This window comes from Prenolepis imparis, unplaced genomic scaffold (assembly GCF_030444845.1).
Source record: "Prenolepis imparis isolate NDT839.2.m4 unplaced genomic scaffold, iyPreImpa1.0 SCAF_3, whole genome shotgun sequence".
Lineage (NCBI taxonomy): Eukaryota > Metazoa > Arthropoda > Insecta > Hymenoptera > Formicidae > Prenolepis > Prenolepis imparis.
The window spans coordinates 11,763,152-11,787,491 of NW_028141161.1; the positions used below are offsets into that span (position 1 = coordinate 11,763,152).

Sequence of the window (24,340 nt, forward strand, 5' to 3'; positions counted from 1 at the left end):
AATCTTTTTTTATTTAAAATAAAATAAAATAAAATAAAAAAATTTTTAATAAAAAAATGTTAAAAATAAATAAGTAATAATGCTCATAATACAAATAGTTCGCGAGCAGTCTTATATATATATATATATATATATATATATATATATATATATATATAATCTTTCTCAATATTCAACCTAGAAATGAAATATATTTGTCACTTAATTATAGTACAATTAATTATATACAATTATTTTAAATTATTTAGTATAAAATTAATTAATCCTTAACTTACAAGCTGTAACTCTTTTGATTTCGATTTTCTGATGATTAGGCTTTCTGGCGCGTACTTTAATACATCAGCATACTTTTAGAAAATTTATACAAGAAGCTCGAATATGTTTGAATAATTTAGAACTCTCTAAATAGAATAAACAAGAATGATGGTGCAAATGATAAGATCGTAAGGTAATCGCGTTATAGGAGTGTTTTTACTAAAACCGCCATATCGACCAGTCCTTATTCTTCTTAACTCATTGTCATTCATTGTATCATTGTCCCCATTTAGGATGTCTCATATCGTTAACGGCCTGTATATTTTACGTAGTCACTTGTCTTGTGCAATTTTACGTTCTTTTCATTTCTCTTTCTAAGAGAATCACAATTATCTTGTTTATCTTTAAAAAGAAACATATGCAATTAAAAATTTTTTAAAAGGAATACAAAACACCTGAAGAACGAATGCGCACGAAAATCTTTACCTATATATATAAAAGTAAAAGAGAAAGATATATTAAGAAAAAGAGAGAAAGAGAGATTAATATAGAAAATATATAGATTTTAATATATTGGGTTACGAAACAATTTACAATTAATTAAGCTTCACGCGTTCTATCATTTGAGAGCTATCGTCGAAGGTATCAGAAATTGCCCCACAGGTGTTGCCATTGATTCCCGTTGGGAAATTAATTGCAACGCGAGCAATTTGCATCACGCAGAAGTCAGGTGCGCATTGACGTTTCGCGCGATATAATTCACGCCCGTTTTATCCACCGCTTTCCGAAAGAGACATAAATAAGCGTGCGCGCAGATAAAGTAAATGTACATAAAAGTTTCACGAAAATTTCACGATAATTGCAGCGAAAGTATTATCCATAGGATGCATGCAAGTTTGTCCGTATTTTTATAAGCCAGAAATTGGTGCTATTTAAAGGCGCACGGAGTCTATCATTATTTTGCATGTCGGATTCGCGAATTGAATTCAAAATAATATTGCGTGTTGCATGAATCGCGTTTCAAAATTAAATTGACATGACTTTGATTCTTTATTTGATTTGTTATACATATGCTTGTTATTACCTGCCAAATATTTCTCAATTTTAACAATATTCGTGAAGAGTACAATAATTTAATTAATAGATATCTTTTAGCAGCCCAAGTTTATCGATATTTTAACATTTACGTTATATCGTTCGATCGTATTTTAATTACGTAGTTGAAGATATTTTATAGAATGCTATGATAGCGAGTTTACGACTGTATACTATTTTTTTTATTGACGTAGAAAATATTTTTTCTTCTTTACATAGCAACTTTACCATTATTACATAGTACTCTTTGAAAAAGTAATGAGAAGTGACTTCGAGAAAGAAACTATCAACAGCTCGATAACGTTTACTTTGCGCAATAGCGATAAATATTCAGACATTTATCATAACATGCAAATTTATAGATTATGTAAATAAATATAAAAATATATTAATTTTTAACATTAAAATAATTAACGTTAAATAAAATTCTGAAAAAATTAATGTTTTATCGAATTATCGTTAAGTCTTACACAATTATTGCAAACTCTTACTCTCAAAGAATTTGCTATTATGAGATATATATATTTTCATATACATTATGCATATTACTCGACAAAATGCATTTTGATTATTCTTAATTTTCGATGGGAAATCAGGTACAAACGGTACGGATGCGAAATCGACTGAAATGAGAGCACGTGTAATTGACGCGAAAGCGTAATCGATAGTCTGTACAGATATTTATATATATATATGTGTATGTGTAAATATATATATATATATATATATATATATATATAATGCATATACATATACATACAGATGTATACGTGAAATGATATGGAAGCAAAAGAAACGTCAGATGAGAATAGAGGGGCATGAAATATATTCAGGAAACGTGAATGCAATACATACATATGTACGTATAAAAGATCAGAGACACGTTCTTAATCCGCGGAAGACTTAATAATGACACTAATGTGTGCCAGAAAAGCTTGATGTAAATCGCGAGGTGTAATCACGATCGCTCTGTAAATCGTCGCTCAAGTTTTTATGGAACAGCTAACGTGTGTACGAGAATATCTATCGTGTATATACTGAATATATGCAATGACATTTTGGAAGTTTGACGTATGAGTTACACATGGAAATTTTAATACGAAAATTTAATGTTTGATAGCCAATCATACAAGTTTATTGATAAAGTTTTGGGCGTTCTAAGCAGAAACTAAATTTGTAAATTTATTTTTAAAATTTAAATCTATATAAGTCAGCTTTTTATATTATTTCTGTTCTATAATAACATTTTGTAATTATATAGTACACATTTATATAAATCTGACATACAAATACAGTTTGCAAATAATTTGATTCATCTCGTGATTTCATACGGTCAATCTTCTTTCAGAGAATGTACTTGATTCATGACTCGAGACGCAGATATCTCGACGCACCGTGTAATTTTGCGAGACTTAAACGCGGTTACTGGGTTTTCGCGTCGAATCTGTCCGAGGACAGGCGTCATTTGCATTTTTCATGAGAATCATTATTCGCTCAAAACTCGCCGTCGAGATTAAAGCGAAGAAAGAGAGCAAAAGAGTTATATATGCGGTCAAAAATGCCGATGTCGAATTCTTGACAATCATAAATTCGATCCAGTAAATCATTCAGATTTGTCTGACTTATTCGAACTCTGTGCTCATTGAAACGACTTAAATAAATTTATATTCTCTCGGGAACAATGATTGAAAAATTAATGAAAATGGCAATTGAAGGGAGACTTCTCGTAGATTCCTAATGTATTTCGTGTTATTTATTGTGTCGCAAATTTGTGACGCCTTGATAGACGCCACAAACAATTTAGAAAAAATTTACTGCAACACTCTTGTTTAATATTTTTAATAACGATGATGTATGCATTTTAAGCATACGTGGATTGATCTGTACACGGAGAGAATTTTCTCTTAGAATTTACCCTGAAAATCATGGTAATTATAGGACAATATGGTATGGAAAAAATTTTATGAGAATTTCTCTGATTAATATTTATCACAATAAAAATAATAATATCTATCACAATAAAATATAAAACATGTTTGATTAATTTTACTAAACTGCATGGTAAAATTATTCAAACATGTTTTATATTTTAACGTGTAGATATTATTATGTTTATTGTGATAAATATTAATCAGAGAAATTTTCATAAAATTCTTTCCATACCATATTGTCCCACGATGACCATGATTTTCAGGGTAAATTCTAAGAGAAAATTCTCTCTGTGTATAGTTGACATGATCCGCGCTCATAATTAACATTAATTACGATTAATTTTATTAATTTTTCAAAATTATTGTTACCAATAGTTTTTATTCGAAAATTATTTATTAATTATCAAATTTTCTTTATTTTAACTTTTCAAATTTTTATTCAAATAATTGTTGTTTATAATTATGTAAATTACTGGTTTACTTACGAATTTGTTAATCAATTAAAAGTTTTTTAATAATTGTTTTCTTCTTTGCTTTTTATTGACATTAAATACATTTTCCAAAAAAATTTTTTTAATATTCTGATGTTACTTGCAATTCAGAATAAAAGAAAAAAAATTGTTACATATTTAATGTTTACGTTTTAGAGACTTTTAATCATTTATAAACAATAAGGCATTTTTATTCTACAATTGTCAAAGAATCTACAAAGTATGAAATGTATATTCCAACAAGTATTGTCAACTATATTAATGCATGATACGATGTCATGAGTAACTTTAAAAACGATCAATTCTCGTTTCCACTCAGACATATCTTTGATACTTCCACGTATATTACATTTCTGCTGAATATAGATACATGAAGCTTCTGTACACTGCACGTAATAATCGCGTCGCTCGTAGTATTTATACATATACATATATATGTATTACTTTCACGCAATACATAATTTTATTACGAGGTGTGCACCTGTACATCACACGCGGCTCATCAACGCGAAAGCGATCTTGACGATGGGCCTCGATTGAAATTTTTCTTGGAAATCGCTGAATGCGAGGAGGGAAACCCTGTCGCAAAGTTTGCCGCGTCGCGCATAACGATAATGGAGATTACAAACGCTGTCCGTCAGTTTCTCATTCTGGGAGCGACGTGTGCTTGCGCAATATGATTAAAAGAAGCAGATTATCGTTGACGAGGGGTGGCCGGGTGACGAGGGGTGTCGAGATGAGCTGGTATCGAGCGTAGTATAGACACGAGAACGATCACTTATCGGGCTTTATTAATTTCCTTGATGGGGCACACTACGTGTGACGGATTGTATACGTCGCTGGAATAAAGCGAAATATTACTGCTAGTCGATAGTGTGTAGCGTTACGGATATCAAATCAATTGCTCCAAGATAACATATATACCTGCTTTTTAACTGCAACTCGAGATTAAAGATTAATTATTTGAAATTGATAAATAATACTAATACAATAATGAAGTAACACCGATAATAAAAAGAGTCTTCTTAAATTTTACTGATAATAGTATTAATAAAATTATAAAATTATATTTGTTGTGTTATAAATTATATCTAATTAGTTTGAAGTGATAACATATTTAATTATTATTTTATTTAATATCATTCTTATTATACAGAAAATGCTATTTTTGTTATACACAAAAATCTTTTTTCTAACAAAATTTATAAGAATTTTTTTATATTATTAATTTTCCTAGTTGTTATATGAAAAATGTAGACAATTATTTTCTAACAATAAGTGTTATTTATAGTAACAAGATTTTTTAATATATTGAGGGATTCATTTATAGGAAAAATATGATTGCTTTCGATTGCTTTTACGATAAGCCGGAAGTACTTTTTGCATGTCTCAAGTAATTAAAATTTTTATCACAGCAAGGAAAAAAGGCATATCTTATTTTTATCTTCGATCATTGGCGCGAACGTAAAATGCGGTACAGGTGCAGAGAAATGATTCCTATAAGATATATAACAAACTTGAAATAATAACCGTACGTTATTTCCGTTATGTGAATTTATGAATAATATAACATATATTCGCTATTTTGTATGTGTTACATGGTCATTCATCTATCTATTTTGTCACACCTATTTTATAATACATATTTTATAATACGAATAATATATATCGGAGAATATTACATTGATGACGATAAGGTTGAATCGAGGTTCAATTTTAATAAAAGGGGCTGACACACATTACGCCAGGATATCCCGTCTCACGAGTCCCACGAGTCTCTCTGTGACAAATCAAATAATTGATGTGTACACAACGTACTGTGAAAACAGTACGTCACCTTGTCACAAAGAAATCGAGAGTCGAGGGTGATATGAGTGGCGAATGTAATGCGACAATCAATTGCAGCTTTCTATTGAGTTTGAAAGTCGTTTCAAACAAATAATTACCAACTATGATCAGATCTAATTTTTGTTATAATTTTTTTCTTAAGGAGATTATAAAATGTTAACAATTTTATTATTGCAATGTGTTTTTACAAACAAATTATTACATTTCTGTGAGAAAAAAGTAAGATATAAAATTTCGGCTAAATCAAATAATTATTTGCAAGCTATGTGGCTATATCTTTTATTTTTTTATTTTTTTTTTATTATAAAAATAGACTTTTTCAATAAAAGAAATTGGTTATTTTTACATTGATTATTTTATATTGCCAATGTAGAACGCGAGTAATATGCATCACGGTAATCGACAATCAATTGCAGCTTTCTATTGAGTTTGAAAGTCGTTTCGAACAAATAATTACCAACTATGATCAGATCTAATTTTTGTTATAATTTTTTTCTTTATTTAAGGAGATCATAAAATGTTAACAATTTTATTATTGTAATGTGTTTTTACAAACAAATTATTACATTTCTGTGAGAAAGAAGTAAGATATAAAATTTCGGCTAAATCAAATAATTATTTGCAAGCTATGTGGCTATAGTTTTTTTTTATTTTTTATTTTTTTTTTATAAAAATACTCAAAAGAAATCGGTTATTTTTACATTGATTATTTTATATTGCCAGTGTAGAACGCGAGTAATATGCATCACGGTAATCGCAGTGCGCATCGTACTTTTCGCCCGCAATCATTTCGTGCGCAAATATTGCGAACCATACCTGGCTCTTGATTCCTAATCAAATGCATCCGTGCTGCAAGGAATAGTCGCGCTGCTGTTTACTCTGCTTTACACGCGATTTGCGTGATTGTGAAAAAAATGGCAAAGCGCAGTAAAGCAAGAATGAAGCAGTAACGATTGCTTATTTAATGACAGCGATATAATAGGGGTAGATCATTATTATCTAATATACAGTCTGTATCAAGAGTGTTATTCTATCGATGATAGATTTTATAACAAATATACATAGATATGGATATTTTTTTGTGAGAATTTAATACTTCTCCGAAATTCAATATTGTGTTGTTTATAATTTGTTTTTATACTTTTTTTATTTATAATTTTTTTTTAAGATGTTTTAACGAAATGTATGAACGACAAAAGCTTGTTCCCCCTTCATCGATTTTTAACAGTTTTACGTAAAAGAGAGAATGATTACACATCTCCAAAGTGACATTTCTAGGCAGGAAAATAATCAAGCGTTTTATCACATTTTTATATAATTATTTTTCCGATAAGAAGTTTTAAAACAAGACAAAACGAAAATGAGACTCGAGATCATTTGTAGATCGAACGCAACTCTGCAATTTTTCGCTAAGATCCGATATGAAAAATGTTAGCTTAACATCGCTTAAAATTTCCTCACTTGGTCATACGTTACGTACGCAAACAACGGCGAGTGACACGGCCGTTGGTTGCTTCCTGAGTTGTCTCCTGATTCCTAATCGAACCACGAAGAGCGACTGCTCTGTTTACCCTTGTTCTGTCTGATATATCGCTTCTTTCGTGTGTACCTAACTGCGATGTGCGGCATTCGGAGTATATCTGCCTGGCACCACGAACGATTATTTGCCGTGTCATACAGTCGTGGCCGCGCGAACACATTATGCGGAATATACGCCGCTGTTGGCGGTGATGTGTGCTTGCGATTGGTATCGGCTTTGGCTGGCGGCGACGGTGGGTTGCCTCCGCCTCTTCGTCCAGGCGCGATCACGCTCCTGTAGCGGCAGGATAATGAAAATAAAGAAGCGTGGACGAGAGCGCGATCGATATGAATGAGTGGTCTTACGCGAGCGGGCCCTTCGGCGACGCTGGGTGGCTCCGAAAGATCGAAAGGGTTCGCGCGGTGAAAAGATAACAGGTGTGCCTTGCGGGAGGATGAGCGTACCAAAGACGCGGTGGTAATACTGTTTGACAAAAAAAAATTATTCTTTTCTCTCAAAGGAAGGATTTATTCTTGTACGATGCTGCATTTTTTGTATTAAGATTTTAAAAATCGAAAGAGAACCATCTAGCGTAATTATTTTGCTTTCAATAATTTTTTTCTTTCGAGAGAAAGATATATTTTAAGTTAAATTGGTATTAACTTCGCTGATTACATAAAAAAATGTTATTCTAATACATTTGTATGATTAAATCATATATCAGATGATTGTTAAAATAACTTACACACACATAAAGATGCAGACTTTATTTTAGTCGCACAGAGCATGAAAAATGACAATTTACGAGGTCAGAGAAGCCAGCTGATTTCGAATGATGAAACCGTGAACGCAAGATTGTGTAACAGGTGTTGCTTGCTGATACATATATGTAATATTCCATTGGCTGTGTTGAACTGACAGACAGTTATGAATTATGAAAATTTCATGCAATGACTTATTAAAAAAAAAACTTGCATTTGTATTAGTTGCCTTGCAATCAGCGGAGTATCTAAAATAAAAACTTCAAACTAACGGAGCATTATGCTTGAAGATATTGCCATACTTTGAATCTATCTTTTTTATATTTTTATTAAATTTTGTTGCATTTTTAATTATCATATCAAAGTTTAGTAAAATTCAGGAAATTGTGTCATTTATATAATTGTATTGTTTTTGTCAGATGTGTTAGAACGAAAAAAAAATCTTAATTCTTTCTTCGTATCTTAATTTTCTTTTCTCTCTTCTCTCTTCTCTCTATTGTCTCGGGCATAAAAAATTGCTGTGTTGATGAGAAATCTCTTTTAAATTTTTACTCGTGAAGAGAAGAATCAATCGTCCGGATATCCATTTCCGAAACACTATTTATTTCAACACCACGTGGTTGCCAACGGTGGTTTGCCGTAGCGTTCGTACGAGAGCACGTGCACCGTTGGCATCTATTGGTTGCATCAGCAGGTGCATCGGCAGGAACGATGCAACGGGCAGGGGGTAGCGTTTTGAACGGCGTGCGGTGTAGCGTTCTATAGCACGCGAATCGTGAGGCTCCGTAACAAACCGGGTATTCCCTTCGTCGTTTTTGCACCCGGAGAGTGTCTTTTATATCCATCTGCTACCGTGCCGATATGAGTGGTGACTCCACACTTGACTTGTATCTCCCTCGGTCTCCTCTTAGATGATAATCTTGATATATCCTGCGATCAGGAACCGTGCCATTGATCTTTAAACGGCACGTCAGAATAACGGAATGGAATTAACGGAGACGTGATACGAATAATTTGTACAGACGGATATTGTATGGGAGTCGCAAAGGCGTTTATTTCTACAGAATTTATTGTCGATCCATTAGCTCCCGATTAGTGATTCGATTTGAATTTATTCGACTAACATATCAGTCGACGTGTTTGGAGAGTGCATCTGTTCTCACCGAATTATCACGATTCTTCTTTTGCATTCTTCTTTAGGATCGAGAAAAGATTTAGCAGTACTATCTTTAAAAAATCGCAGTTTTAATTTAAGATAAAATTATTTTCTTATTATTGCTTATGTAAAGATAAAAAAATCTTAGTAATATATGAAAAGAAGTCTTATAAGTCTCAATTAAAAATTTCTCTTTTTGTTTATTCTTATTAAAATTAAATCATATTTTTTTCTCTTAATTTTTAATCTTTTTATAAAAAGAAATAAATAACGAAACTATTTCGATCTTCAAACTTTTTTTTCATATAAATAATAGTTAATTTTATGTCGTAAAATTTCGATTTGAGATTATTATAATATCGCAAAGTGATATTTATTTGATTGATATAATAATATAGAATTTATATACTGCATCTATTACATGCTTGTATTTACATAGCGAAAACTTACTGGTTTCGCTATAGAAAACTTATTTTACTAATCATGCTAACATTGAATAAATGTCATACAGGGAAATCTTGTTAATGGCGTAGAAAAAAATACATTAAGAACATATCAGATTATCAACTATATAACATCTAGGAGATGAAATGAGAAAGAGAGAGAGAGAAAGAGAATATATTGCTCTAAACATCTTCGAGAAGTGCCGCTAATTGTCTCGGCGCTGATACGAGTCTGTCATTATGCAATCTTGTAAACTGTTTCTTTCGCGCTCGTCATCACGAGTCGTCCAACTTTCTGCACGCGCAATTTCGCAAAAATTCCCGCATCGCAACATTTCCACTTTACCGCCGCGTCGTCCGCCGCATCGTCATTACTCCACTTATCATTACTGCCGTTATCTCGCAAATCTGCGTTTTTTATAATAGCGGAACCAGCTCCGTGGTAAATCTGACGGGCGGGATTGGGCGCCAACGAGAGGAGAGAGTGAAGTTAATAAAGCCGTATATAAGAGCTACATCGGTTAGGGGGAGCAAAATTACTTTAATCGCGGGCACACGACGTTGTTAAAGGGATTAATAAAAGGGCACTACAACGTTTCGCGTGTATCGTCCTTGTCGGCGCAGCGGTATGCTTTTTTTTTTTTTTTTTTTTTTTTTTCCTTTTAGTTGCAATTGTCGTTCCTCTATACCGGTCCATTTTTTCTCGCTTATACGAGGAAGAACGTGACTCGTCATTAAGCGATATTAAGCTATTACCAAATGTAGCCGAAAAATACGGTCTCATAAAAGCCGCAGTTATATACGACGTTAAGAAGCCGCTATCTTTACTTTTGCATAATGTGTCCTAATATATGCGCAAGTCGCTTCCGCATCAAGGCGCATTTTTGTAGTTATTGATCCTTTGCATTTTTGATTTTACGGAATATCTCGAAAGAAAGAAACATATCGTCGGTGTTATTATTTAACATTGTAAAATTTGGTAAATTTTGTATAAAATAAATTAATCCATTCTGATTAATTTTCTTTTATACAAAATTTTTAACATAAATAGTTTTAACTTTTTTAAAACTGCATTTTGAAATTAATTGTCAAAGCATCAATCTCAGCATAAAACTTTTTAAGTTTTAGTCGATAGATCACGGACACACACACACACAAAATTCATTGCAATATGTGCGATTCAAATGGATCATACGAACAATATGAATAATTATTTTCAATATGGCATATGAGATGATGGACGATGCAATCTTACGATATGCGTAAGTGCATCGCTGCAATGTACGCGGCATACTCATCAAATTCGCGTGATACGTATGTTTAAGGATGTAATTAAGCTGTCAATGCATCATCGATTTAGTCTTCGGTTAATCGAGATACTCATCCGATCTGCAATTAACATTCTGGCGGACTTCTACGAACTGCAAAATTATTTTTGCATTAAATCATTCAAACGAACTCATACACATTAAAATAACAAAATACAAAAAGAATTGCAAAGTAATGATATAGTTTTATCTAAATATTTTACAACTACAAAAGAGTTTTCAAGCGAAAAGATAGAAAACGCAAAATATAAAGAGATATAAAATATGTCTAGTTTTTTGTTTGATTAAAATATTATAAGATACTTGAATGTTTAATAGGAAAAATTGACATAAGAAATTTCTAAATTTCATAATTTCTTATCAATAAATTTATAAATAGAATCTTAAAATAATAACTAGTCACAGAGATTGGTTGTTTTGCACAAACAATGCTATAAATGCTATTAATATTAAATTTTTAAAGATTAATTTTAGAAACTATATTAATTTTTTGAATATGAAATATGATAAAAAATACATAAAAATAATCAAAAATTAGTAATTAGTAATAGCCACCATAAAAATAGCTTTCAGGGGGGAAACTGCCGGATACTTTGTAATACACCTATGAAAGAATTGTACAGATTGTACAGATATTTATTTACAATGTGTTCTTTTGTTGCCATTCTTGCTTGATAAGATACAAAAGAAATCAAGAGAAATATGCTACAGTCACTCGGACCGAGCAGACCAAATGACGGGACAATTTGGGTTGAGAAAATCACTGCTAAAAACGCATCGGTATCATGCCCGCACGAAATGTGGGCCCTTAGGGCCTTTAGCAAAGGGTTCTTGACCGCGGTAGAAAGCTCGTGAGAGATCTGTATCGCCACGGCTAAAAATATGGCGGGCGCAGGAGGGAACGTGAGGAACGCGTAAAAAGAAAAACAAAAAAGATGGATCGAAGTTAGAAGGAAGTGGAATATGGGGTCTGTGTCTTTAACCCCGAGTGCATCGAACGTAGAACATTTTTGCGTGTTATATCTTGGCGGCTGATTATTTCGTCGGTGATTATATAACGGATTTTTTTTCCTCTTTTGCGCACGTCCGATAGTCAAAGTTGTCAGCTGTGATGTGCCGACCAACGGACGCATTCGTTAACGCCACTCTCTTACGGGATATTTAACAATACGATACTATCAATCGCCGTGATCTTGATTTACTAATTGCTTATTAAAATGTAACATAATTAGTGCAAATGCGAACGACGCGTGTCTCATCGAAGGGTTCCCCGACCGAACATTGATACTATTTGTATCCTCTTTCGATGTAGCCTTTTTTCTTAAAAATTTTATAGGAGAGGGCAATATATTTTTTTGGATAGAGGAAATATTAAAAAAATATAATATTATATTTTTTTAATATTTCCTCTATCCAAAAAAATATATTGCCCTCTCCTATAAAATTTTTAAGAAAAAAGGCTACATCGAAAGAGGATACAAATATTGCTATTTTATTAATTTTACCACACATCTTTATTTTAGGATTTTTTAAATTAAATGTAGGAAGACTTTTTGTTTTATCTCTACTCATACTTAAGCTAGTTTGTGAAAATCTATGGACTTTCAAAAATTATTTCTAAATTCCCAACATTTTTGTTAAGAAAAAAAATTATTTTTATCATAGTTTAAGAATTCAAGATTGTCGACATAATTGTAACATTTTGCATATGCATATAACTATAATAATCATATATAATTATGTATATACATATATTATATATCTAAATTAATGAAAAAAAAGCCAGCTGTTTATAATAAATTCCGATATAATAATGTGTATATAAGATTATGCGAGAATCATCAAATCGAGCGAAGACGACGTTCTTCATCATTCGCGAGTCTCGTAAAAATCAGCGCAATTAGTCCTATAGACGTCCCTTTCGACCCGTTGCGATCCAGAGTTCGCCGACCGGAGGCGGCGGCGGCGGGCTCCTTTTTCTTTCTCTCATTTGTTCTCTCTTTTTCTCTTTCTTCTTCCTTCTTTTTCTTTCCGAATTTTTTCTTCATCCTACTCCCTGCCATGCTGTGCTTTGCGGAAGATCGGATTTGTCAGATACTCGAGAGTAAAGGGTGGAGGGGCAGAAAGGGAGTGAGTCTTAAGTGGAGGGCATCCGGCTGCCAAAGGGCCCCGAGGGCCCCGGCCGGTCGGAGCAGCTGTTTTCGGATGCGATGACACTTGCCGCCCCGCGCGCTCTCAGGATGCCCGCAGCAACGACAACAGCAATGTAACGTCGGCGCGCGATGCGACCCATAGGGCCCCGCAAAAACCACAGAAGGGCGAACCTCAATGGGGCACGTGCCCTTACGAGTCAATTCACTCGAGAGGTTTATTTTTGGATCTTCTCGCGCACTTCTACTCTCTCTCTTTCTTTCTTTTTCTTTCTTTTTTGTTTGCTTCCTTTACTGTTTGGATATACAGTGTTATCTGGAACGCGTAAAATTTATTCAGATTTCAGATATTTTATATCTTTTGCGAGAAAAACATGTTATAAACATAATAAACAAGATTGCGAAGTTGTTATTGATTTAAAGATTTCACAAAATTAATAAATTGATCTTTCGAATGGTTACTACTAAGCGTTACATAGCATGTTTTATATCGTAACATCAAATTCATTAATTTGCATTCATTAATTCATTAATTCATATAAATAATTTTTTTCTTTCTTTTTGATTGGCAAAATAAATGCTCAGTAGGTATTATTTTTTATATAAACGTGTGGGCATGATTTTTATATGAATATTGAATATTTCTCGGTTTTTCTATATTGTTTTGACGGAGCTTGCTATTCTTATTAACAAATTATGATTACAAGAAATCTGAATGATTTCTATAATATATAATCACGATTTTTAGATTTTTAAAATATGTTATTATTTTATTATGCATATAACAAAGAAAGAAAAGAGAGCAGAGGAAAAGAGAAAAAAAGTGAAAAGTGTGTACGGGTGTGTAAAACTATTTTATTTTAATTAAAAAGGACAAAATCAAAATTGAACTTTCTAAAAAATTGTTGGATATTTATATCATATTATCTTTATATAAATTTCTAATATAATATTATCACGAAAAGAAATTTATTATTATTCAAGTTATTGTGTATTTTATAAGAAAAAATATTGGGTATAAGTAGAAATAAATGTTTCAAGCGCATCACGATAAAAGTAATAGTTTTGATAAAATCATACTTTCGAAGAGGAATCACTTACATCTTATTACATCAATATTAACATGAAATTGAAGCACATAATATCTAACGGAACACTTTTATAACGATCGACATAACTTTCCGACGTGGTAGTTCGGCCCGAATGAATAATTCCAAGAATTTTTCCACACGCAAGAACGCCGTTGCCGCCGCCCCCGCATTTGCGGGGGTTGTTTCATCCCCCATCCCCGCAGTTTTTCATACAATTCTCAGTGACTTCGTGCTGTATTATACATCAGCCCCGACTGACATTTTTTATTTGCTCTGGGTGTCGTGTTACGAGCTCGTGCCCGCGCGCGAAAAGCGCTACTTATCTTTACAGCTTCTACAGTATGTATATACGATCGCACGTATGATCGCTTTTAGCCTTGTATGGCTGGCAGATCATTATCGTTAGCCGACGCGAATTACTCTTCTCTCGACTAATCAGCGATGACCCACTTCATTATAACGCTGTTAAATAATTTTCATCGAATACGAGTCGTCTTTGCTTTCTTTTTTATTTCTTGCAAAAGGCCACGTTTTTTTTTAACACATGCTTATACGCATCCTTAGATAGCTGAACTTTAAATTTAAAATCCTGGTTTTTAAGCAGATTTATATTTTTTTTGTTCTGACAATAAAAGCAGAAAGCGATGAGTTATATTTGTATATTATTTGAGTTCTGATTAATTAATAAGAATTAAAAATAACGAGAAGAAAGAAAGAGAGAATCCGTAAGAGATTTATTAGCTCACATTTTTTATACTCGCCGATGTATCATTGAACACTCACACACAAGCTTTGCAAATTTTTGTGTAAAATTTTTGTACTTAAGTAGTACTTAACTTTCTAGTATTACTAGAAGAACAATTCAAAGTAGCGTTAGAAGATTATTATCGAAATTATTAGCAAAAAAAAAAAATGATTCAAGATGAAATTTCCATTCAATTGAAAATGATAAGATTTGTAATAATAAGAATGTATTTTTCATGATATTAATAGAAAAGAGTTATGCGAGACATAAGAATAAATATCTTTCTGATTCGTATCGCTTGATATTTATTCGCATCACTTGATATTTTTTCGAATTTATTACAAATTTTTCATTGCAAAACATTACCTAATGACATTTTGCCAATATCTCCTCCAGTACATTTCAAGAGAACAAATACACTTATAAACTCATTATCGCTGTAAATTGTGTAGGATTGCGAGAGTAAGGATTAGACACGTAGCTCTCTCGCTGTTGCGCGCGGGTGCAAGGTCCCTGCCAGGATCCAAGTAACCCAAACCTCGGCAGGTTTTTCGAGTGCAGGTGGTTTGCCAGCATGCGAACGTATGAATAGAAGACGAACGGGTGTGTATCCTCATTGTGAACATGCAGGAGTGCCTCTGCGCGCATATATACGTTTGCGAACGCAGAGAAGGAGGGTTTTTGTTTTCTTACGTATGTCTACAAAGAATATATGGCGTGTTAGCAGAAGCGCGATGCCAAGATTACGTAACAAAAAATATATTTCTTCTTCCCATCTAATTAGTGATAGTTTGCATAGTTGATAAGAAAGAAAAGAAAACGTAAAATATACTATCTATATACTATATACATATATACACATATGTATATACACAAGTAAATCGCATTATCGATAAAATTGAGAATACGAGAAGTTTATTTTATTTCAAATTTACGGATTAATCGAATCATGCAGGAGCAATGTATAAGTTGCGATACACAGCTTGTAAAAGATGGAAAAAAAAATACGCGACATCTGAGATATTCTATATAATAATTATACTTATTCGATATCCCTTGCGGATCATCCCGGTAATCCTCTCGATTATTAACACATGCCTAGGATCAATATCTTACGTATCCTTCTTCCTCTCCCTCGTGTGCACCGTGCCTTATGTCAGGGCCCTTCGTCGAGGGCCCGCGGGCCAACTGCTGCACTCCGAGGCTGCACTTTTGACCAATGCGGACGACTCGGCGGGAGCCACGCGCCGAGCCTTATGGGCCTCATGGGGTAATTAATACCCCAGACGGGGTGTAACCGATATCGTACGCCCCCGCCGTCCGTATCCTCTCTTTCCTCTTTCCCTCTCCGCCAATCCTTTTTTTTTTCTTTGTTTTTTTTTTGTTGCGAATATTAGAGGCTCTTCTCTACGGAGGCCGTATGGGCCCCGTAATAATTGGCACGTGCAAAAAGGGGACGGGCCGCCCTGCTAGCACGCTGCCTTTAATATTCGACATTAGGTCAGTGATGCGCAAAATTGATCCGGTAGATCGACACGTTAGATTAATTCGTCTAGCAGGAGTATTCAGGCGGCAGGTTATATTCGTTTCCAAAAAAAATTACAATGTGTGCTCGCTGATGGCGTGTTAAGATTTATTAACAAAAATTGACAACTGCTCTTGTGTCAATAAAAATCTTTATTCTTGCAATATATTACGAAGTGACAATTACAAAAATTATCGTTTTAATTTGGCTTTATATGTAAATCGAAGCAAAAAAGATAAAAATAACAATTCGTTATAAAAGTTATAAAAGAACACATGGAATAAATTAATATGACGTACAAGTTTAATGTTAATTATTATATTATGAAGTATTCATAGGAAACGTCCTGATTTACTCCAAGTATAGATATTTTTTAAAAGATAAAAATATAGATAAGCTTAAGATGTTAAATAACATTCTTTATTTAAAATAATATCAGTAACTTATTCAATATTTCTTATAAAAAAATGATATTGCATTATTCGAGAGTGATATTAAAAAAGTGGACTGAGAACCGCTGCTATGCGCAGCTACGGGAATTGAAGGTGAGGATTGAAGACTCGAAAAACGCTGGGGATATTATTAAACGGTGGTAATGGCGGTAATAAACACAATTACAATAATCTCGATGCTCATGAGGTAGTGGCTGACCTCAGTAGCAGAGGTATAAAGTGATTTAGGTATGATGTACCGCTTTTGAAAGACGATGTCTTCATTCACGTCAAATTCAAGAACCGCAAATTATGAGGAAGGGATGAAACTAGTTGTTAATTGTGTAATTAATCATTTAATTGTAATTTATAGTCGACAATATTCATGCTTTTTTACACTGATAAAGTAAGAGAGAAACAACCGCATTATACGTATATTACATATAAAAAAACACATTAAATCACTAATCGTGCGATTGTACGATAAGTAATATGCAATTGCAGATTTCGTTTCGATTTTATTCCGCCCATGGGCGACCACGCGCAATTCGAAAGTTGCGTTTAAGATTTAATTGAGTCGATTAAGTCGAGCGCGTTAAAAAAAAAACACGGAGATAACGCCAATCAATGAGGCCGAATGCATGCAGGCCCTGGCGATCCGGAAATATGCCCGAGTATTAAACGGTGCATTTCCGATTGCTGTCGCTCTTGTCCCTGACATTGTTGCTATAAACTTATCTGACGAAATAACGGCACTGGTTACTGTACACAGAGAGAATTTTCTCTTAGAATTTACCCTGAAAATTATGGTAATCGTGGGACAATATGGTATGGAAAGAATTTTATGAGAATTTCTCTGATTAATATTTATATCACAATAAAAATAATAATATCTATACGTTAAAATATAAAATATGTTTGATTAATTTTACTATGCAGTTTAGTAAAATTAATCAAACATGTTTTATATTTTATTATGATAGACATTATTATTTTTATTGTGATAAATATTAATCAGAGAAATTCTCATAAAATTCTTTCCATACTATATTGTCCCACGATTACCATGATTTTCAGGGTAAATTCTAAGAAATTCTTTCCGTGTATTTATTCACTTTTTATATACCGTCATCATGGTGGTGTTTTAATGCAATTGAGCCACGAATTATATATATAACATGATTCGGTATTAATTAACACGCTCGCTTAAGGATCCATACATTAATCAAGCATAAATTAATTAAAGTATTAAAATTTATTTGGGTATTACAAATCTCTCTCTCTCTCTCTTTTTAATTAATTATTAATTGTTTTAGGATTAATTATGCTTATACGTACTGCGTTTTTTTATATCTCATTGTTTATTCTAATACATTTTGGTGTTAAAAAAAATTATAAGCATCTCGAAAAAATTCAGGATAACATTGTTTCAATCTCACACACGACGAATTCTTGAGTAGTTTCGATTTTGATTAAATAATTTCAATCGCCTGCGCATACTTACATTGCCTACCTGCCTGTGGTTTTACTTACGATATCGTGATCGCGATGTATGCAAGAATTTTTCTCTATAGCCGGCGGACAATACGCGTTGCACCGACGGCGATAGCCAATCAAGTATTATAATTCGTCGCTCGCCTCGAGGCGACGCATAATTTAATGCAAACAAGACCCTTAAGGATCCGACCAGCAGCCGCTTTAAAAGTCACTGTTCACGCCTGTCACAATATTTTACGTACGAATGAACCTCGAGCCTGCGGGGGTTGCCTTTTGTGTCGCCATGTCGCCCGTAATTTACGCCCTTTTAAATAGGGTGAACCAAGAGGGAGACGGTGCGCGAGGTTAGTTATAACCATTAAAAAAATCCATGGAAAATCGTGTTGAATGCGTTTATCGCCCATTTTTCGGGCCCTATTTCTCCCGAAACTTGTCGCGGGTGTAAATCACATGTGACATTCTTTTCGTTCGTTTTGAGGGGTGGAAGCGAGCTCGATCGAGTGAAAATTAGGACGAGAATTATACAGTTTCGCGCCTTGTCGGTGAGCATCCTTCGAGATCTTCGTTGAATTCAACCTTTCTCGAACAGGCCCTTTCGATTTTACACAAGAGACAGAAGGTGTTGCAACTTGACAGGGGTTGGATTACGCGGATAAACATGCTGAAGGTTTAAAAAACGTGAGGGAAAATTTGTGGTTTAAAATCGTGGAATGTTTCGAATTATGATATGTTGACTTTTTTTTTTATTGAAGTGGGATATAGTTTATTATATGAAACTTAATACATAAAATTTAAATATAATTATATCTACTATACTACTAATCAGCCTGTTATATAATAATTGATGAAAATTACGATTTTTAAATTGATTTAATTACATTTATATATATATATATATATATATATATATATATATATATATATATAAAGAGAAACATCATTATTTTATATAAAATATATAACTCTTGATAGTTAATAATATTTTAAAAACAATGCTATAAATGTTAGACACAATCATCAATTATCTGTTTTAAATTTACGCATTTGTAAACACTCTACTATCTTATTTTGTACTATCTTATTTTGTATAAGAGACTCGGTTCGATTAACACTAAATTAGCTAATTAATTCGTTTATAATTAAAGTCTGAGACGCAATCAAGTTTCGAATGTTATGGCTAAGGCTCGCGTGAAATAATTTTCATGAAGTCGATACCATGATCTTTTGCGCACGTGTGTGTCGATGAATTCAGTAACGAGAGTCAGGAACACTCGAAATAAATTGTAATTGCTATTGCTCCGGCCGCAGACGCGTGCCACGACATGTTATTCCTTCGTTCTTAAAGATGCAATTAACCTTTTCGAAGAGAGCAGATCGTAATGTAATGATCGCGATTGTAAAAGGTATACTGCCATCGTTTTTGAATAAATTTTCCAAAGCTGATGATGCTGATGTACTTTCTTATCGCTACATTGATATAGCAACTTATGATTCTTTTAATTAAGAAAAAGTAGCATGTATTTTGCTTTTGCAAAGTTTGATGTTATGTTATAAATATTAATTGATTTGATTTAATATACATATATATACATATTCGTATATATATACATATTCAATCAATTAATATATCTCATCTGTACGCACATTTTTGAATCTAGAATTAAGTTATATATTAATTGAAGTTAATATTATATCTATGTGTCATTCAAGATGCGAATATCATAATTAAATCAATAATTTTATCCGAATTTCTTGAAAATAAAAATGCGTTTAAAATCACATAAGAAAACAGTAATCGTATCAAAGTTATTTAAAATTAGTGCAGAAGCGAATTATTTATTTCCAATTGTGGTATAAAAATAGAATTCAAGAGACGCCACACTTACACACATAATTTTTTTTCGCGAATGAGTTCGGCCTTTTGCATTTTGTTAAAACGGTAGCGTAATAAAAAATAGAGAAAGAGAGAAATGTCATGCCAGCACAGCGTGTAGCATTGAATGGAATCCCATACATTTATCGTCGTGTCATTTTTTTTTTGCCGTATCTGCAATATTTCTGATTGCTCGCATATACAGGATTCGCGCAACAGGTTGTCTGTGGACCGTTATCAGAAATGCAACCGGAATTATACTTGTGAGAGATATGTATATCCGATTAAATGAAAGAAAATCGCAGGAGAGTCTTGTGAGAGCATTGCGAGATCAGAAAGCATTAGTCACAATTATTTCGAGTACAATCATTTTTCGTCATTTTCATCCTAGATTTGTAGCGTTCAAATTAATTACTGATTCTATTTCACAAATTGTTTTCACTTGCATGAATCTCTATCAGCATGCGGATTTAAAGAATATATCTCTCTAAATTCACATTATTAATTTATTTCGTTGCATCTTAAATATAAGTAAAATAGAGAAAGGTATTAGAGAAAGAGAAAGAGTATAAAACATGTCAAATAAAAGTTTTTTTTAACTTTTTAATTTTTATAGAGAAGAGTAATTATCTCATACGTATACACAAGAACATTTACAATACTTATCTTTATTAATTTATTATGTATTGCAAGATGTATATAGTAATGTTCCCCTTTTTTAAATTTCATATTAAAAACGGAATTAATAGCAAGTTTGTCGCTTGCGAGGAAGGAGAGGCAGCTGGTGCCGCATTCGGCGATGATCAAATGTATAACACGATACTTTCACCGACTAATGAGACTTGTAACCAGTGACATATCCAGTTTAATCTATAGTTTAACGATGGCGAAGACATCTTTCCCTCCTATTCTCGCATTAATTTTACTTATTAATTAAACACATTACTTTCGTTGCGGCGTTTCGTTCCACCTTGCGAAGGAACATGATCTACAACATTTATTGATATATTTAATCGATCATATATGTTTCTGTCTTTTTAGGGATGATTTTGTTCTCTCTTGACAAATACAATTATATCACTAATAGGGGGATATGTATATCAAAATGGATATACTATTCTTACAATTATCGTGATTTTTAAGTAGAATAAATTCAATGATTTTAATGATGTCCGTGTCATTAATATAGAAAATCTTATTCTGTATTAATAATTTATAGAGATATTAAATATTTTATGGAGCTACTTTCCCATAAAATAATGTTGATAAAATAATATGTATTGATGATATATGATTGCAAATAAGATATATTGATACAACGGTATAAATGATTTCGTGATATATATATATATATATATATATATATATATATATATATATAGTTTATTTATATATTAATGAGAAGCAAATAGAAAAGAAAATCTATACAATAACGGTACTCGATAATTCTCTCGAATGGACGATATGTCATCGTGACTGATTTTTTATTATAACAACGTGAGATTAATGTGGCGGCGGAATCGGAGCGAGACAGAGCAGCGTGAATGCGATGGTAGGTAATGAAGGTAATAAATGAGGGAAGCCAGAGCAAGGAAAGGGCAGGTGTGAGCGCGTGCTCCGTGATAAGGCGAATTCTTAAGGAGCTACCAGCAAGAAAGGAGCGTCGTTCGCGTGCGTTTCTTACATGCGTGGCGCAGAAGCTACGTGTTTGTTCTGTTCTTTGTTTTACAACATGTTGGTCCTTATTATATGTATATGTTCTTTCGCGAATTTTTGGCATGTCTTATTAAGTTAAATCAATCGTAGTTTATGAAATTCCACATTGACTATATCGATGTCAATAATAAAATAATAATAAAACGCGAATAATTATAATCTTGTCTCATTTCTCGTATTTTCGTTTCTCAAATAAATTAGGATTACAGGTTGCTATAAACAACGTTAGAGAGATATGAAAGTTACTAAAGTTTGTCTTGATTTAATTTATTGCTTCATTTATTATGCATATAACTAGTAGTAGTACACTACGTTTTTTCTTTTCAGAATTATAAAAAAAAATTAAATTGACTTGAACTATCAGCAGTAGATATCTTTTGTCGCACTGCTCGTCACAGTAATTCTTCTTATTTTTAGAAGAAAATAATTTTTTTCTCATATTGCATCAATTGCATTTCATCTGCATGAAAATGCTTCTCAGACAACCCTCTGAAAAAGAGGACAAATTACACGCATCACGCGTCGCGAACAAAGTCCATTCGAGAATCGACACACACAGTGCACGCGCGATTTATTAAATTATACAGATCGAACGCGATGCACGCGCGAGATAACGGCTGTGTGAGATTATGTTGCTTCCCATTTCCTCCCTTCTCCGTTTATTCCAATGTGCGGTCTCTTTTTGGCGTGGGCTAGTCTCTTGGCTGCCTCCTCATCCCTTGGCTGTCAGTGAGATGAGCGTTTATCGGGATACGATCGACAAAAGAATCGTTCTACCTTGCGATTTTACGCTTCGATTTCACGAAACAGACGGCGGAAGTGGCGTTAATTATCAGCCGGCTTTCAAATTGAGACTCGCCCCCGAGTCGAGATCGGCGAGAGCTTCAATCTGCACATATGCCCAAATCTCATTGTGTATTATTTTCAGTTAAATACGTGCAGCACACACACACACACACATATATTAATATTTTTTATTAATATTATTATTGATTTTATTGGCACAATTTGCTCTATCTTGAAATATGATATTCTTTATGAACAAGCTTGTACATACAATTAATTAACTCTAAAATTGATAATATATTTTCTAATTAATTTTAATTTTAATTGTTTTAGGGGATCGTGGGAGTGTCGTGGAAAATGTCGCGTATCCGAGTTCGGGAGTGTTGCGAAAGTATCGCGCGTTTATTTTTCTATCGTGCCGTGAATGGTTCGTTTTAATTTTAATTTCGGGTATGTCGTGCAAAGGCATTATTACGTTGTAGTCTACCGCGATCGTTATCGAAGTGTGATTCTCGCGCGAATATCGATTCGCGATCGCGAATTCGAGTGCCGTCCGGATCTCGCGTGCGCGAATGCAGTGAACGCTAATGGAGGAAAACAATTTGGCAGTCTAAAAGAAAAAGGAAATCTAGGAGGCATCGGGTGACAACGGAGCAACTTTATGGTAATTTATTTGGATATTATTTTTTCTTAATTGTATATGTGTATTTTATATTTCCGTTTATTTGAATCTTTAATTTAAAGAACTTGCAATTAAACAAGAAAGTTAGAGAAAAAAATTTATATATATGGGATTCTATAAAAGCTTATATTTAAAAAGAATAATTTTTTTTTAAATTATATAATTATTCCATATTAAATATCTGTTTATTATTATATGCATTGAATATAAAATTTGATGCGAGAGAAGAATTATAATTTTTTGAAATATTATTTATTTTGAACTTTGTTATAATTTAGATCTTATATTTTTATGTTACAGATTAAATAACCCAGTTTACGTAATAGTCAACTTCGTTGTTATGCTTTGATCGGTGAGTGACAAATTTTTATTTTTTGATAAGAAACGAAATATATATATATGCATATATATACATATACGAGGTGTATTTTAATATATATCTTAAATTTTTATTTTTCTACTAGTTATATACAAGTATATACTTTATATATATTTGGATATTTTTATATATATTTAGCGTGTTTTTACGTTTTTTAAAAAAAATTTTTATGTGTCTCATGTATTGTTTATTCTGTATATATTTTAAAAGTTTAACGTAATTTAATTTTAGATTTAACCTATCAAATATAATTTAGCTAAATATAGTTTTGTTTTTATTACTATATAACAAATGCAAATATATTTAGTAACGTTGATTTTAATTTTTATACACATGCTATATGTATATGTATCTCTCCAAGTCGAAACTTTTTTCCTACTTTCGACCTCAATCTACTTTATTACTTTAAGCTTAAACAGTCAGATTACCCTAAACTATTTAATCTATAAGAACCTTTTTAATCAAGTTTGTCAAAAGTTTTTCTTTTAAATCTGAATGGGAAACTATTCATTTCCTGCTTATTTGAGATACGAAATAGGAGCTTAATACAATTCCTAAAATAAATAAAACCTATCAAAATCCTCTAGAATCCATAAATGCGAAAAAATAGAGCTTGAAAATACAAATAAAATTTCGAC

At 32.6% G+C, this 24,340-nt stretch overlaps 1 protein-coding gene across 2 annotated transcripts in view; it reads left to right on the plus strand.

Moving 5' to 3' along the window:
* LOC145933923 (uncharacterized) overlaps window positions 1-24,340 on the plus strand; it is a 142,974-nt gene that overhangs the window by 3,781 nt on the left and 114,853 nt on the right. For both annotated transcript variants that reach the window (XM_083033981.1, XM_083033982.1), the window contains exons 3-4: window positions 22,975-23,305; window positions 23,624-23,675. The gene's annotated coding sequence lies outside the window, so the exon portion shown is untranslated. The remainder of the gene's footprint in view (window positions 1-22,974; window positions 23,306-23,623; window positions 23,676-24,340) is intronic.